The sequence below is a fragment of the Alexandromys fortis genome, unplaced genomic scaffold (genome assembly GCF_014885135.2).
Source record: "Alexandromys fortis isolate MF-2015 unplaced genomic scaffold, M_Fortis_MF-2015_v1.1 scaffold_60, whole genome shotgun sequence".
In the NCBI taxonomy this organism is placed as follows: domain Eukaryota; kingdom Metazoa; phylum Chordata; class Mammalia; order Rodentia; family Cricetidae; genus Alexandromys; species Alexandromys fortis.
In genome coordinates, this window is record NW_026067946.1 from 5,886,760 (window position 1) to 5,899,330 (window position 12,571).

General features: G+C 40.2%; 1 protein-coding gene across 1 annotated transcript in view; it reads right to left on the reverse strand.

Annotated features, from left to right (window-relative positions):
- The window catches only part of LOC126505971 (dmX-like protein 1), a 1,144,103-nt gene that overhangs the window by 457,412 nt on the left and 674,120 nt on the right, over positions 1-12,571 (reverse strand). The gene's annotated exons all lie outside the window — the stretch shown is intronic.

The window sequence follows — 12,571 nt, forward strand, 5'->3', positions numbered from 1 at the left end:
TTCATAATGACCATTTTCTTTGAGGCTATTGTGAAGGAGTGTGTGTCCATGATCTCTTTCCGAACATGTTTGTTATTGGTGCATAAACAAACTGTAGATTTTTGCAAATCATTTCCTCCATATTGCTTTAATTATTGATCATTTTTAGATGTTTTCTGATAAAAACATTTTTTGTATCTCCTATGCATAATATCATATCATCTGTAAATAAGGATGGTTTAATTTCTTCTTTTCTTATTAATATCCCTTTCTACTTTATTTCTCTAGCTAAATTTTTAAGCATAATATTAAAGAAGTGGGGGATAGTGGACAGGTTCCTTTCATTCCTGATTTCGCTGGAGTTACTTCAATTTTGTTCTCCATTTAGGATGATGCTGGCTGTAGGTTTCTCATATATATTATTACTGACGTTTCTTATCTTTCCTAAAAGCAGGGGAACTTTGGATTTCCACCTGAGGCCTAATTCAGAACTTCTGTCTTGTTAGCATACTATAAGCTGCCAAATCCTCAATGCACTATGAAGCTAAATGTTGACAAACACATTTAGCATTTTCTCTAAGCATTGTCTGGTTTAAGGGACAAATCTGCAACTACCTGTGATTTTATTAACAGAAGAAACTGATGTTTTGACACTTTATAAGCCACTAGTAGGATAAAGCAAATGAACACTAGTTTTGCAATCAATCTATGGGGACATGACACCGATCCTTAAAGTGGTTGACATGGTAGCTTTCAGTAATGGCTTGAAGTCTGAGAAGGTTATGAGGTCCCCGTGGCGTTTATTCACACTGATACCGCCACTAATAGTTTCATTTTATTACAGGAATGGCTCCATTGTCTTCCTCTTAATAAGATACTCTGATTTTTCTTGGTGCGATGCAAAAGACATAACTTTGCTACTACTGTCTTTACTGAAGTCTGAACCCTTTTTAAGACTAATCGTTTGACTTTGCACTAATGAGATTAAACTCAGCGGGGACAGATACTTTCTTTTTTAATTTTCATTCCTGCTATTTAATTGGCATTACGCACACATAATGAGACCAGAGGAAAATACCCACACCCTGTAGCAATCTGTTCAATACAGATAGCTCAAGCAGATGCAGCCAGATGTATCCATGGTGACCTCCTTGCCCGTCTCACTCTACATACATCAGAGAGGGTGGCTAAGAGTGCTCACTCTCTGCTTGCTGAATGGTATTTGCTTCCTCCACAATAGAGGACATTTACACGCCTTTGTTTTTCTTCCCCTTTGGGAGTATTCTCAGCATCTTTGGGAGAGCCACAGCCTGGAGTTGAATGGGGACTCATCTCTGGCATTTGTTGATGGATGACTGCCCTATAACTCCAGAGTTGCATGAATTCTCTCTTTGTATGGGGCAATATTAGATTGTATGAAGGCCAGTAGAACATGTGACACAGGCAGGATTTTTCTCATTGTGTACCAGGTTTCTGTAGCAAAATCAACTTTGTCTACTTGGAAAGATTTTATCACTTTGTTATTATTATCATTTCATGCACATATACAATGGAATATGAACCCACTACCCCTTCTCCTGGTACTTCTCCCCATTAAGATACTATTACTGAAATTATCAGGAGCTCATTAACCAACCATGGTGTTTAGTCTTTCATTGCTTTTTCCAGCACTTTCCCATGGATTCAGGATTTCAGGGTCAGTTTTTTAACCCAAAGGTGTTCAACAAAGCACTGTTGCATGGCAACAACACAAACTTTCCTCCATCACATAGGAATGAGCTTCCGTTCTTCCAAAACAGGTTCAATGAACGTGATGCTAAGTTCCATCTTCCATGGGAACAAACTGTGTGATTCTATGACATTTCCTGGAATTTTCATTTGTTTGTATAGTACGTGGCCTGGGAAAATTCCCGTGCCTATACTACAGAGAAGATGAACAAACTATTGGACAGTCCAAAGAAAGTTCCACTCAGCCCACTAAGTTTTGCCCTCTGTTGTGATTTTCCTTACTCCAAAGCTGGTTCCCTCCAGTGCCTTGATAATGCAGGAACCCAGAAGGCATCATCAAACCTCCCTTCTCTCTACTGAGAAAGAAGATCTTGTCTTCATTTCCAATGTTACCGTAATAGCCCATGCTCCTACCTCTGATATATGATCAGTCATCTTATGTGTTCAAAGTCTCTCCCTTGGCCCTTCATTCCAGGGACTATATTCCTGCTTTAAAATGCAAGTCAGATCATTTTACTACCACATTGAAGACCTTTGGTGGTTTCTGTTGCTTTTGGACAAAAAGAAATAAATCCCTAAAACCCAAAGAGAAGTCAATTAGATTATTGATAATAATAGTCAATTAGCCCATGGCCTGTAGGGCTCCCTGTGATGTGGGATCTACCCATTGTTTGCCAAGATGCCAAACTCTCTTATTTGAACATCTACAAGACCACCTTCCTTCACTCTAAGCTGATGACAAAACAATCAGCTTCTCTCAGGTGCCTCTTAGTGGTTCCAGCCCACCCTGCTGTACACATCCCTTCTGTTTCTACTTGCTTTCAGTTCCCAGCCCTGGGCAGGTTTTTGTCTCGTGACTCTATGTTTTATTTGGAATATCTCTTATCCAATTTGGATTTTTGAATGCTGTTTTGTGAAGTATGTCACTGTCATTTCTACTCCAGTTGTCTGAGGTTCCGCAGTTTTTGAATCACACACAACACTGTCACTGGAGGTCTATCTCCTACTCCAGAGCCCATTTGGGTTTCCTTAGAACAGTTTTTCCCCTTTTATCTGTCCTGTGGGTACACATTTAGGGTCTGAACTCTAACTCCTCCTGTGTTGCTTTAAAAGTGATATCTAAAATGCGAGAGGCTTGTTTACCATAACAAGCAACATTTGCAATTGTTGGGTGGCCCCCTAGGGACACTTATTAAATCTTTGCTAACCCCCATTCCTTCTTTATTACCAATTATTTCCAGTTTAGGCTAATTTGCTGAAAAATAATTCACCAAATGGCCAATTTCCTTAATTTACCTCATTTATTTTACTAATTTTAGTCGACAAAGTTTAACTTTGTCTTCTTAACACTAAAGAATGTGACATTGACCTCTGCCTCAATTCTCTGCTATGTGAACTGAAGGTAGCTGGCCAGTTTGGCACCCATAACACTGGTGCGGGTCTTTTCCCTACAGAGCCTCAGGCTCATTAGGTATCTGCTCTTTCTTCACAGTGGTAGGATTCCCGGAGAATGGGTTCCAACCATGTTTCAATTATACTGTTTTGTATAAGGCATGATGAGATGAGATTCGGATAAACACTGAGAAAGGAAAAAGAATGGTTTCATCCTAATTCACTTGGAGAACATAGCACGTAGCAAAGGCTCTGCGGTAGGTCAGGAGTCCTTCCTGGGGAAGGTAGAGGCAGGGCTGTGGACAAACGTCTGCAATGTGGTTTTCATAAGACATGGACAAGGCATGCTAGGTATACTTAGGGTCGCCGGCTGTTAACAGTGGATCCTGATCTAATTCAAGTTCACCTAGACTCTAAGAGTCTACAGGTTGGTGCTATCTAATGTCTCCAGACGTTTGTAGGTGAGCCAGGAGCTGATAATACCTAGTAGCCAAATTAGTAATGTTAAATCATCAATCTAAAGAAATCAAAAGCATGGCTACTGCAATCCCTACTGAATTGCACGGTAAGGCCCTGGTGATACTTAATATGAGTTTATTCAATTCAGATTTGGTATGTACATTCTTCCCTCCCCAAACAGAGAAAATTCTTACTGGAAATCTTGAGCCTTAATCCAGACTTGACCCACTTAGGCAGTAGCTCTTACCTCATCTAAGTTGCCTAGGAAACAGCTCCCTTTTCTTAGGACAGGTGATGGATCATTTTGCGGATAGTTTCTCCGAGGAACAATACCGCCACTCTCTTTATTTTCATGAGCAGAACAGAGTCATATTCCAAGAACACAAAATGGGGCTGCATGGGGCTAACCTTAAGGGACTGAAATTAAGCTGTGATGTGGAACTTCCTTACCAGATTGATGGCTCGTCTACTGTTCTCTGAGGTCATAGTTGGGAGAGTGTAAGAGCAAAGGCTATGCTGTTCCTGATCCGCGGGATGCCACACGAGGGTATCATCTAGACTGGTAACTAGAACAAGCAACTCAGCAGAGGAGCACTGGGCTCTTTTTCACACTACTGTTTATTGAGACTTACTGCTTCTTTATCCATCCCATCTCACTTTTTTTTTGTTTGTTTTGTTTTTCGAGACAGGGTTTCTCTGTGGCTTTGGAGCCTGTCCTGGAACTACCTCTGTAGACCAGGCTGGTCTCGAACTCACAGAGATCCGCCTGCCTCTGCCTCCTGAGTGCTGGAATTAAAGGCGTGCGCCATCATCGCCTGTTTATAGTCTTTGGTTTTCAGTTTTCATCTGAAGGCCTTTGCTTTCAGCATATAGATGTCTTTTGTGCAAATTGAGATTCCTAGTCAGCCTTTGGGTAAATTCCATGACCTACCTCCGCCATACTTCATTTTAGTCTAGGAGACTTTGGACACAGTGGCAGGGAAAGAACAACCTGAAATCTTGAAAGCCACAAACTACCTTGATGTGAAGTGAGTGAGGTGTCCTTATTCACTCTGAAGACAGCCCTGGGTTCCTCCTTGTCCTGTGTTCAGATTCCAGCTTGCAGACAACACAGTATCATGTTAGACTTGATCTCATTTGGAATGTTTTTGTGCTGGATTATGTTGCCAAATTTTGATCTACTCTGTCTATATTTTTGAGTACATAACATCCACTGCCACCCTTTGTTCTCATTCTTCAATGCACATATATATGTATATACATATGTTTATGTATATGTGTATATATACATATATCAGCATCTGTTATTCTTTAGTGACATATAAACCTAGCCCATCCCACATTCCATGAAGTAATCTTGGTGTTCTGATTGTCTTCAAGATCTCATTTCTCCCCAGTCCTCTAAATGAGTCACCTGCCAAGCTACACTATCCTCTAATATGTTCCCTGAATACGCCGTCCCTAATCACACATACCTCAGGCTCCTGGGTTTTGCACTTGCAGCTTCTACTGCCACAAAATGGACTCATTCACTCCCTCATCCTTTTTAGGCACAAACTGCTGCTGATGTGGAATGCCCCTCTGTATTCTGTGAATATGTTTTATTGCCATTGGTTAATAAAGAAACTGTTTTGGTCTATGGCAGGGCAGAATATAGCTAGATGGGAAAGCCAAACTTAATACAGGGAGAAAGAAGGGGGTTCAAGGGAGATGCCAGCAGCTACAGGAGAAGCAAAATGTGAGATAATAAGCCACGAGCCTCATGGTAAAATACAGAGTAATAAAAATGGGTTAATGTAATTTGTAAGAGCTAGTTAATAATAAGCCTGTGCTAATAGGCCAAACAGTTTGTAGTTAATATTAGGCCTCTGAGTGGTTATTTTAAAAGTGGTTGTGGGATTGTATGGGACATGAAACCTCCAGCAATGTGTGTCCTCCTTATAGAAGCATTTTCTGGCACCTGTAAATCTCCTTTACCCTTTGCCCACTTACCCTGCTTTATGATTCTTTTCTTGCTGCTATCACATGCTTATTATTTACACAGTCATTGTCATAGTCATCCCTGTAGGGTGTCAGGCTCACAGGTAAAGGTTTCATCATGTTTATACATGTTTCTGAAACTGGATCTGGCATGAAGTGGGCATAAAAGGGTAAATGAACAGAATTAAGCTGCCATTCTTAAGAATGCAACAATAAATAATACATTATTCACATGGCCTGAATGGAAACCATAACACCAAAAGAACCATTGGTCACAGTAGAATTTTGGAATTAGGAATGGGGAGGAGAATAAAGTGGCACTTATTGAGAGACAGGATATGTCTAGACAATGTCTTCTACAATTCAGAAAGTAAATCAATTTGATCAGTGAAAAGAAAAAGAAGTATGCTGGGAGCAATAGCAACTGAATGGGCTATCGGCAACAGTCTCGTTCAATAGGCTCTGTTACTCTTTTTCCTGGAATAAAACTATCAAGACATGTTGGACTGAGACAGGAAGTAATGAATACTTAGGCCCAATTACCATCATCATCATTTTGTGATTGTCTAAGAGCAAAGTAGCCCCATGCTTTCCTTTCTAGGCAAAATTGAAAGGCATTGCAAAGACCAGAGAGCAGTCACATCTTCCCAAGCTATGGCAGTAGACAAACAATGAATAGATGCATAAGTTTATGGCCTCAAAAGCAGCCATACCCTTGGGCTTGAATTACCTGTACCCCATGTTATGATGAGATGAGAAATGGAAAGTTTCTATATTGCTTTTCTTTGGTTCCCATAACAAACTCTTACTGACTGGGTGGTTTAAACCATACAAATCCTACGCATGCTATAGAGATCAGTATCCATTCAGACCATAGACCACTCCCATGGGAAAATGAAGAAAAGAGAGAGAAAGGGAAAGAGTTGTGTTCATATGAATACATATAAGTGCATATGTATGTGTGAGCTGGGGGTGGGAGATTAAGAGAGTGCATATTTGTGCAGGGGGCAGTGAGTTATAGTTCTTCCATTTTACCCCTTATAAGTATTTTCACAACTACCAAGGTCTAAACCAACAATAGGTTGAATTATTTTGGATTGACTGCTTTAGATATAATTGGTGAAAATGGACTAAATATGGCATTTTCAGACTATTTATATTGGGTTATTTGACATAAATATCAAATATAAAAGTATTTAATCCTTCTAGACTAAATCTTATGTTACTTCAATTTCGATGTGGTGACACGTAGGGAGAGACAATGGCATGGGGTACGAACCCCCGGGAATGTTTACAAGTTGATGTGCTCCTGGGAGGAGGCGCTAAAATGAGGGATTTGGCAATAAAGGAACTGAAAACTGTCAGATTCAGCCCTGCTTTGTACCAGATAATCTATTCTGATGTCTTCAAATACCCTTTTATGTGGGATGTTCATAGCTGTATTTCTTCTCCGGAGGTAAGTGCTGTTTCAGTTGGTTTTCCCTGTGCTTTGGTCAAGCAATTCTTTTAATGTTCTTCCCCTCATGGGTATTGTCAGAACTACAGGGGGCTAAGCCAACAGTGACTTGAGTGCTTTTGAATCTACTGCTTTGGATTTAATGCAGATAGACTAACCATGGTATTTTCAAATTATTCATATAGGGTTATTTGACATACAGTAGCCAATATAAAATTAATCAATCCTTCTAGACTTCATTCTTTTGTGGCTTATCGACGACCAGTAGGCTTCAGAAATGGTTTTCCAGTCAGCTTACAGGTAAAGCTAATGGCACTCTCTCTCCTTTCGAGAGACACAAGTGTGTTACAACAACACTTCAGATTTAGGCATCCTACATATTTTATTACATCATTTAAAATTTTTGTTCTATAACTTCAGATGCTCCAACAAACATGACTTCTAGTGCTTGGTAAATACTAAATACATTGCAAAATAAAATTTCAGAGCACTCTTAAACTTATCTGACTGTGAATTCTATCTTAATTTGCTTCTATTTGAAAAGTTTCTGCACCCTGATAATTTTCTCCACTGATACAGCAATCCAAATCAGACCAAAGTAGAATGAATTAGAAAAAGTCCAGGTTTAATGAATCAAACACTCCAGATGATTTTTCAGCCCCCCAGAGAGGAGAAGGAAAAGGGGGGCAGGATGTGTCTGTTTTCTTCCTGAGTGCAGTTTAAATACCTTGTGGGAGGGGTCTTTAGCAGCTCTGGAGGAGTAGCTGTGTTTGGCGAATTTTCTGAGATGTGGCAGGGTTTGGAGAGAGGTGGGGGACTGGGCTTGAGGTGGAACTTCCACCAGAACATTCCAGACTCTTTAGGTATATGGATACTAGCGGCTGGGGTGGCCTCCACCAGAGCGCTATTATCTGTTAAAATGAAAAAAAAAAAAAGCTCCTTATTTTTAAACCAACAGGAAATCTTGTGTCATTTCTTCTTGTCAGAGAAATCATAATTCTATTTCACTTCCCACACAGAAAAGCATTCTAATGCAATACAGAGTAATGTTTGAAAGTCTTTCCTTCAGCTCATCATACATCTCTTGAACCCAAATGTGTGTTATTTACATTTTAAAAGGTTTTCCATCACCTTAAAGCTCTAATGTGTAATATTTTTCTCCTAGATTGGGTTACTGTTGCAATTGTTTTTTATGTATAGTGACGAAGAAGCAGACATTTATTGCATATTACAATCAATTACTTTATTGGAAATACATCCCATAGTGAATTCGGTTTGAGAAGGCTGTTAGATGCCTTGCTTTTAAGCCCATGCTTCTAGTCTCCTTGCCACTTGAGAAGATCCACTAAGCAGTAACCCCCTTGGGTATTTGCCCTTTGTTAAGGAAAAACATTTTTGGATTGGGGAACCCCTGTTTGACTGAAGGTACTCTTCTGCTTCATTCAGTTTTAGGATGCTGTGCTCAGAAGATAAACATTGCCACAGTGGACCTACATATCTCAGATGTCTGTGTGTCTGTAAGGGTGACAGTAGCCTCTTTTAAAGACCCTGTTTGCTGCAGAGGTGAATTTCTGGCCCATACCAGGGAAGAAGAGATAACAGATTCCTTTCTAGTCTTCAGTCTCGAGATACTTACTTTGGTGGCTAAATACCCAAGATAAGATTAGTTGGCTGTGGCTAGAAGAATAGACTCATATTTGCTTTAATATTGGAAACAATAAAAAAGCAAGATGGCAGTATCCCATTGTGAGCATTCAGGCTCACCTGCCCACCCCTTGGCAGAGTGCTTCACTCCTACATGCATGCCCAGTATGCAGGCAGTGCCTGGCCTGCAGTGTGGTCTCTGTGCACATGCGATGTGCCTGTCCCTTTAAAGGGCAGAACCCCTGTCTGCTTTCTCTCTTCTTCCTCTTCTTCTTTCTCTTTCTTTTTCCCCAGTTCCCACCCCTACTCTCTCTGTCTCTCTGTGTCTCTCTCCCTCTCTTTCTCTGTGTCTGTCTCTCTGCCTCTCTGTATCTCTCTCTCTTCCCACAAAGCCGCTGGCACGCCTTTTCTCACTCCTCTTTCTCACTCCCTCCCAATAAAGAAACCCTTCATGTGAGCACTGTGCAGTCTGTATGGAGTATCTGTCTCTAACCCACCGTGGGGTCCCTTGGCTCCAGGATGCCAAGGTCTCTCTGGCACTGTTTTATAACACCATTCCTTAAAGAACAGCCCAAATTCTCGGGCACTAGGACACTAGTTTAACTCAGTGAAGGTTAAAATTAGTTGTTTTAAGGAGTCTTTAGAAATTATTTCTAATACAGTAGCACATCCGCAGAGGGGGAAATGACCTCAGAAGCCACAAGATCTTTTGAGGTTCAAATGAACAAAGATCAGTGTGGATGTCAAAGAGGACAGCATTATTATCGGGGACTTATACTTTTAGGGGAGGTTTTCTACCTGCGCCAGATAATATACAAGCCAAGTAGGCATGTCAAACACGAGACAAATAATGGTCTTAATAGAATTGCTGAACTGAGCCGCTTTGGTGGAACTGTGTCAAGGGAAAGTAGGACAAGGGACATATTCGTACAGGGTGAAGTATTGTCTGAGAATGAAGATCCTCATGAATTTAGCTTTTAAAATGAGCTCAATTTACATTTGAGAGCAGTTGTTTGGATTAAAACGAAGCCTTTAGATTAGAATGTGCAGAAGAATAACAAAGCCCTGTGTTACTGGGAGACCATCTGGGGCTCTATTGAGATTTGATAGCAAGTAAGGCGTTACCAGGTCTTTTCTAGTTTTCTGGGTAGGGATGACATCTCTACCGACTCTTGTGACAGGTACACACGCTGGACCATCACGGAAAGCTCTTCTGTCTGCTCCAGTTGCAGGTCTTACTCGTTGATAGCCCCACTTGTAGGCAGACAATTACACAACAGCGGAGATCTCCCGCGACCTTCTGCTATCACCTTGGTTTCTTGGCAGGTGTGATCTACTATTTTAATATAGAAAGTGTTAGGGAAGGTGAGGTGCTGGACACGTCAGAAAAAAAAATTTTTTTTGAGAGCAAGTGCAAGAGTGTTCCTTTGCCTTTATTTCTGCTCTGGCTTCCTGATGATGTGCCTTTATTGAAAAGAGATAAATATTGCTGCTACTGTGAACTAGTTCTGGGATATCTAATGTTAAGAATGTTTTGCTTTAATGTTAAGAAAGATAATTGTTTTAAAGACTTTGGTCTTTTCTATCCCTGGGGTCTTTGGCAATTGAAGATAATGTCATTAAGTATTTGGAAATAAAATGCCTGCCTAACATGCACAAGGACCTGGGTACAATCCTCAGTACTACACACGATGATGGTGATGGTGATGATGATGATTCCAAGCAGTTTTTAATAACTTAAGTGAATAGTAAATGAAAATAATGTAAAGCTATTGAAAATTAATGAGTGAGACAAAGAGACTATATTTATACAATTTGTGCATTTTGGAGGATCCAGCCTCATTTTTAAACACTTGCATAAATGTATGGTAAAAATACATTGATAACTCTGGCAGTAGTGATGCACACCTTAAATCCCAGTACTCAGGAGGCAGAGGTAGGTGGATCTCTGAGTTTGATGCCAGCCTTATCCATAGGGCATGTTGTGTGATGTTTTACTCTTTTGGCTTTTTGGGAGCCTGCCACCCAGCTCCCAGATACATCACACATGGAGGTTTATTCCTCGTTATAAATGTCTGGCCTTAGCTTGGCTTGTTTTTAGCCAGCTTTTCTTACCTTATGTTATCCCAACTTCCTTTTCCCTCTGGACTCTTATCTTTCTTACTTCCTTATACTTTTCTTTATTTCTTTCTCCATGGTTGTGGAGCTGGGTGGCTGGCCCATGATGTCCTCTTCCTCTTGTTCTCTCACTCTCCCTTTTCTTTTCTTTTGGTTCTCCTATTTATACTCTCTGCCCGCTAGACCTGCCTATCCTTGCTCCTGCCTCTCTACTGACCATTCATCTCTTTTTTAGGACCATCAGGTGTTTTAGACAGGCAAAGACTTACAGCTTCACAGATAATTGAATGCAGCATAAACACAAAAGTAACACACCTGAAAATAATATTACCCAACAAAAGCAATTTCTAGGCCAGACAGGACTACACAGAGAAACCCTGTCTCAAACACACACACACACACACACACACACACACACACACACATCATATCTATATATATGATACAAATAACATTTATTAATTAATTCTATGATTTTAGCATCTTATATATAGTGTTATTGTGTTTTCATTCAAACTCTGAAATCATAGCTTCATACGTCATAGAATAATACTTCACCATACAAATCATATAAATCTATAAATCATATATATATATATTATAAGGTATAAATCATAGATTAATACCTCATTCTACAATTTATATATTCAAACCTAAAGTCACTAGAACATTTTGGCTGACCCTGCTATAGGTACAACCCACAATCTTGAATTACACCAAGATAAACATGAAAGGACAAGGAAGGGGTGGAGAGAACTGGAGGATTTAATAGTTAGAAAAATGCTTACTTGAGATTAAATGACCTTTCCTATAAATCAGAAGAGAAAATTGTCAGCGGGGCACTTCCTCGTTTCCAGCATGTATAAGCAGCAGGAAAATGAGCCAAAACACCTTTTGGAGCAAAGCACCATAGACTGTGCCATCCAATTCCCTCTCACCGCTGTCTCTCCAGTAGATATTACTAGAGATAAATCAGACGAGGCCCTGCGCATCTCGCTCTCCGACAGGCTGTTCCTGTTAGTAACATCTTTATTTTATTGCCCAAGGTTGAAGAACTCCTGCCTTTCCAAACATCCTGATACAGATAAAGCGAATCAGTGCTGAATTAGCACCTCGTGATAAGAAAATGATTGATTTGCAATTTTGAGACTAGGAAGAATTTGGATTGCATTATTTCAGAAGGTGGCCATGAGTTAGAGTCACATTTCTTGGGATTGATTTCAAAGCAGCAGTGTTCGGCTGTTCCTGGAAATTCCGTCTTTTGGTTTGGCATCATGGAAACTTTCCTAGTACACTCATGAAATCACAGTAATTTTGTGTATCTTTTGAGATGCAGAGAGAAATGTCAGAAATCTCAATGTCTACCTGAAAATTGTAACTATCCTCTCACAAAGAAAAAGTTCGCCTTCTTTCTTCTTAAAAGAAAAGTTTTATAATATTTTACTGCTAATTTTCATCTGTCTTTCCTATCTGTCCAACTGATAACTAATCAACTAACTAACTAACTAACTAACTAACTAACTAACTAGTTAGAGACAAAGTCCTGCTGTGCAGCCCAGGCTGGCTTTGAACTCATGATTCTGATTCTCTTCTCTGCCTCAGCCTCCCAAGTGCTGGGATACTAGGCATGTTCTACCACACTTGCCCGACCTCATTTCTGATGTCACTGACTGTCTTCCTTGCCATTCTATCCCATTTTCCATGTGGCTACACATCATCCTCTCCCCCCTTCTGAGCTTCTGTTCCTATTTCTCCTCTTGCCCCTCTGATCTCCTCAGCTACCCAAGTTCATCATCTTTGCTACTGTAGTGGAGA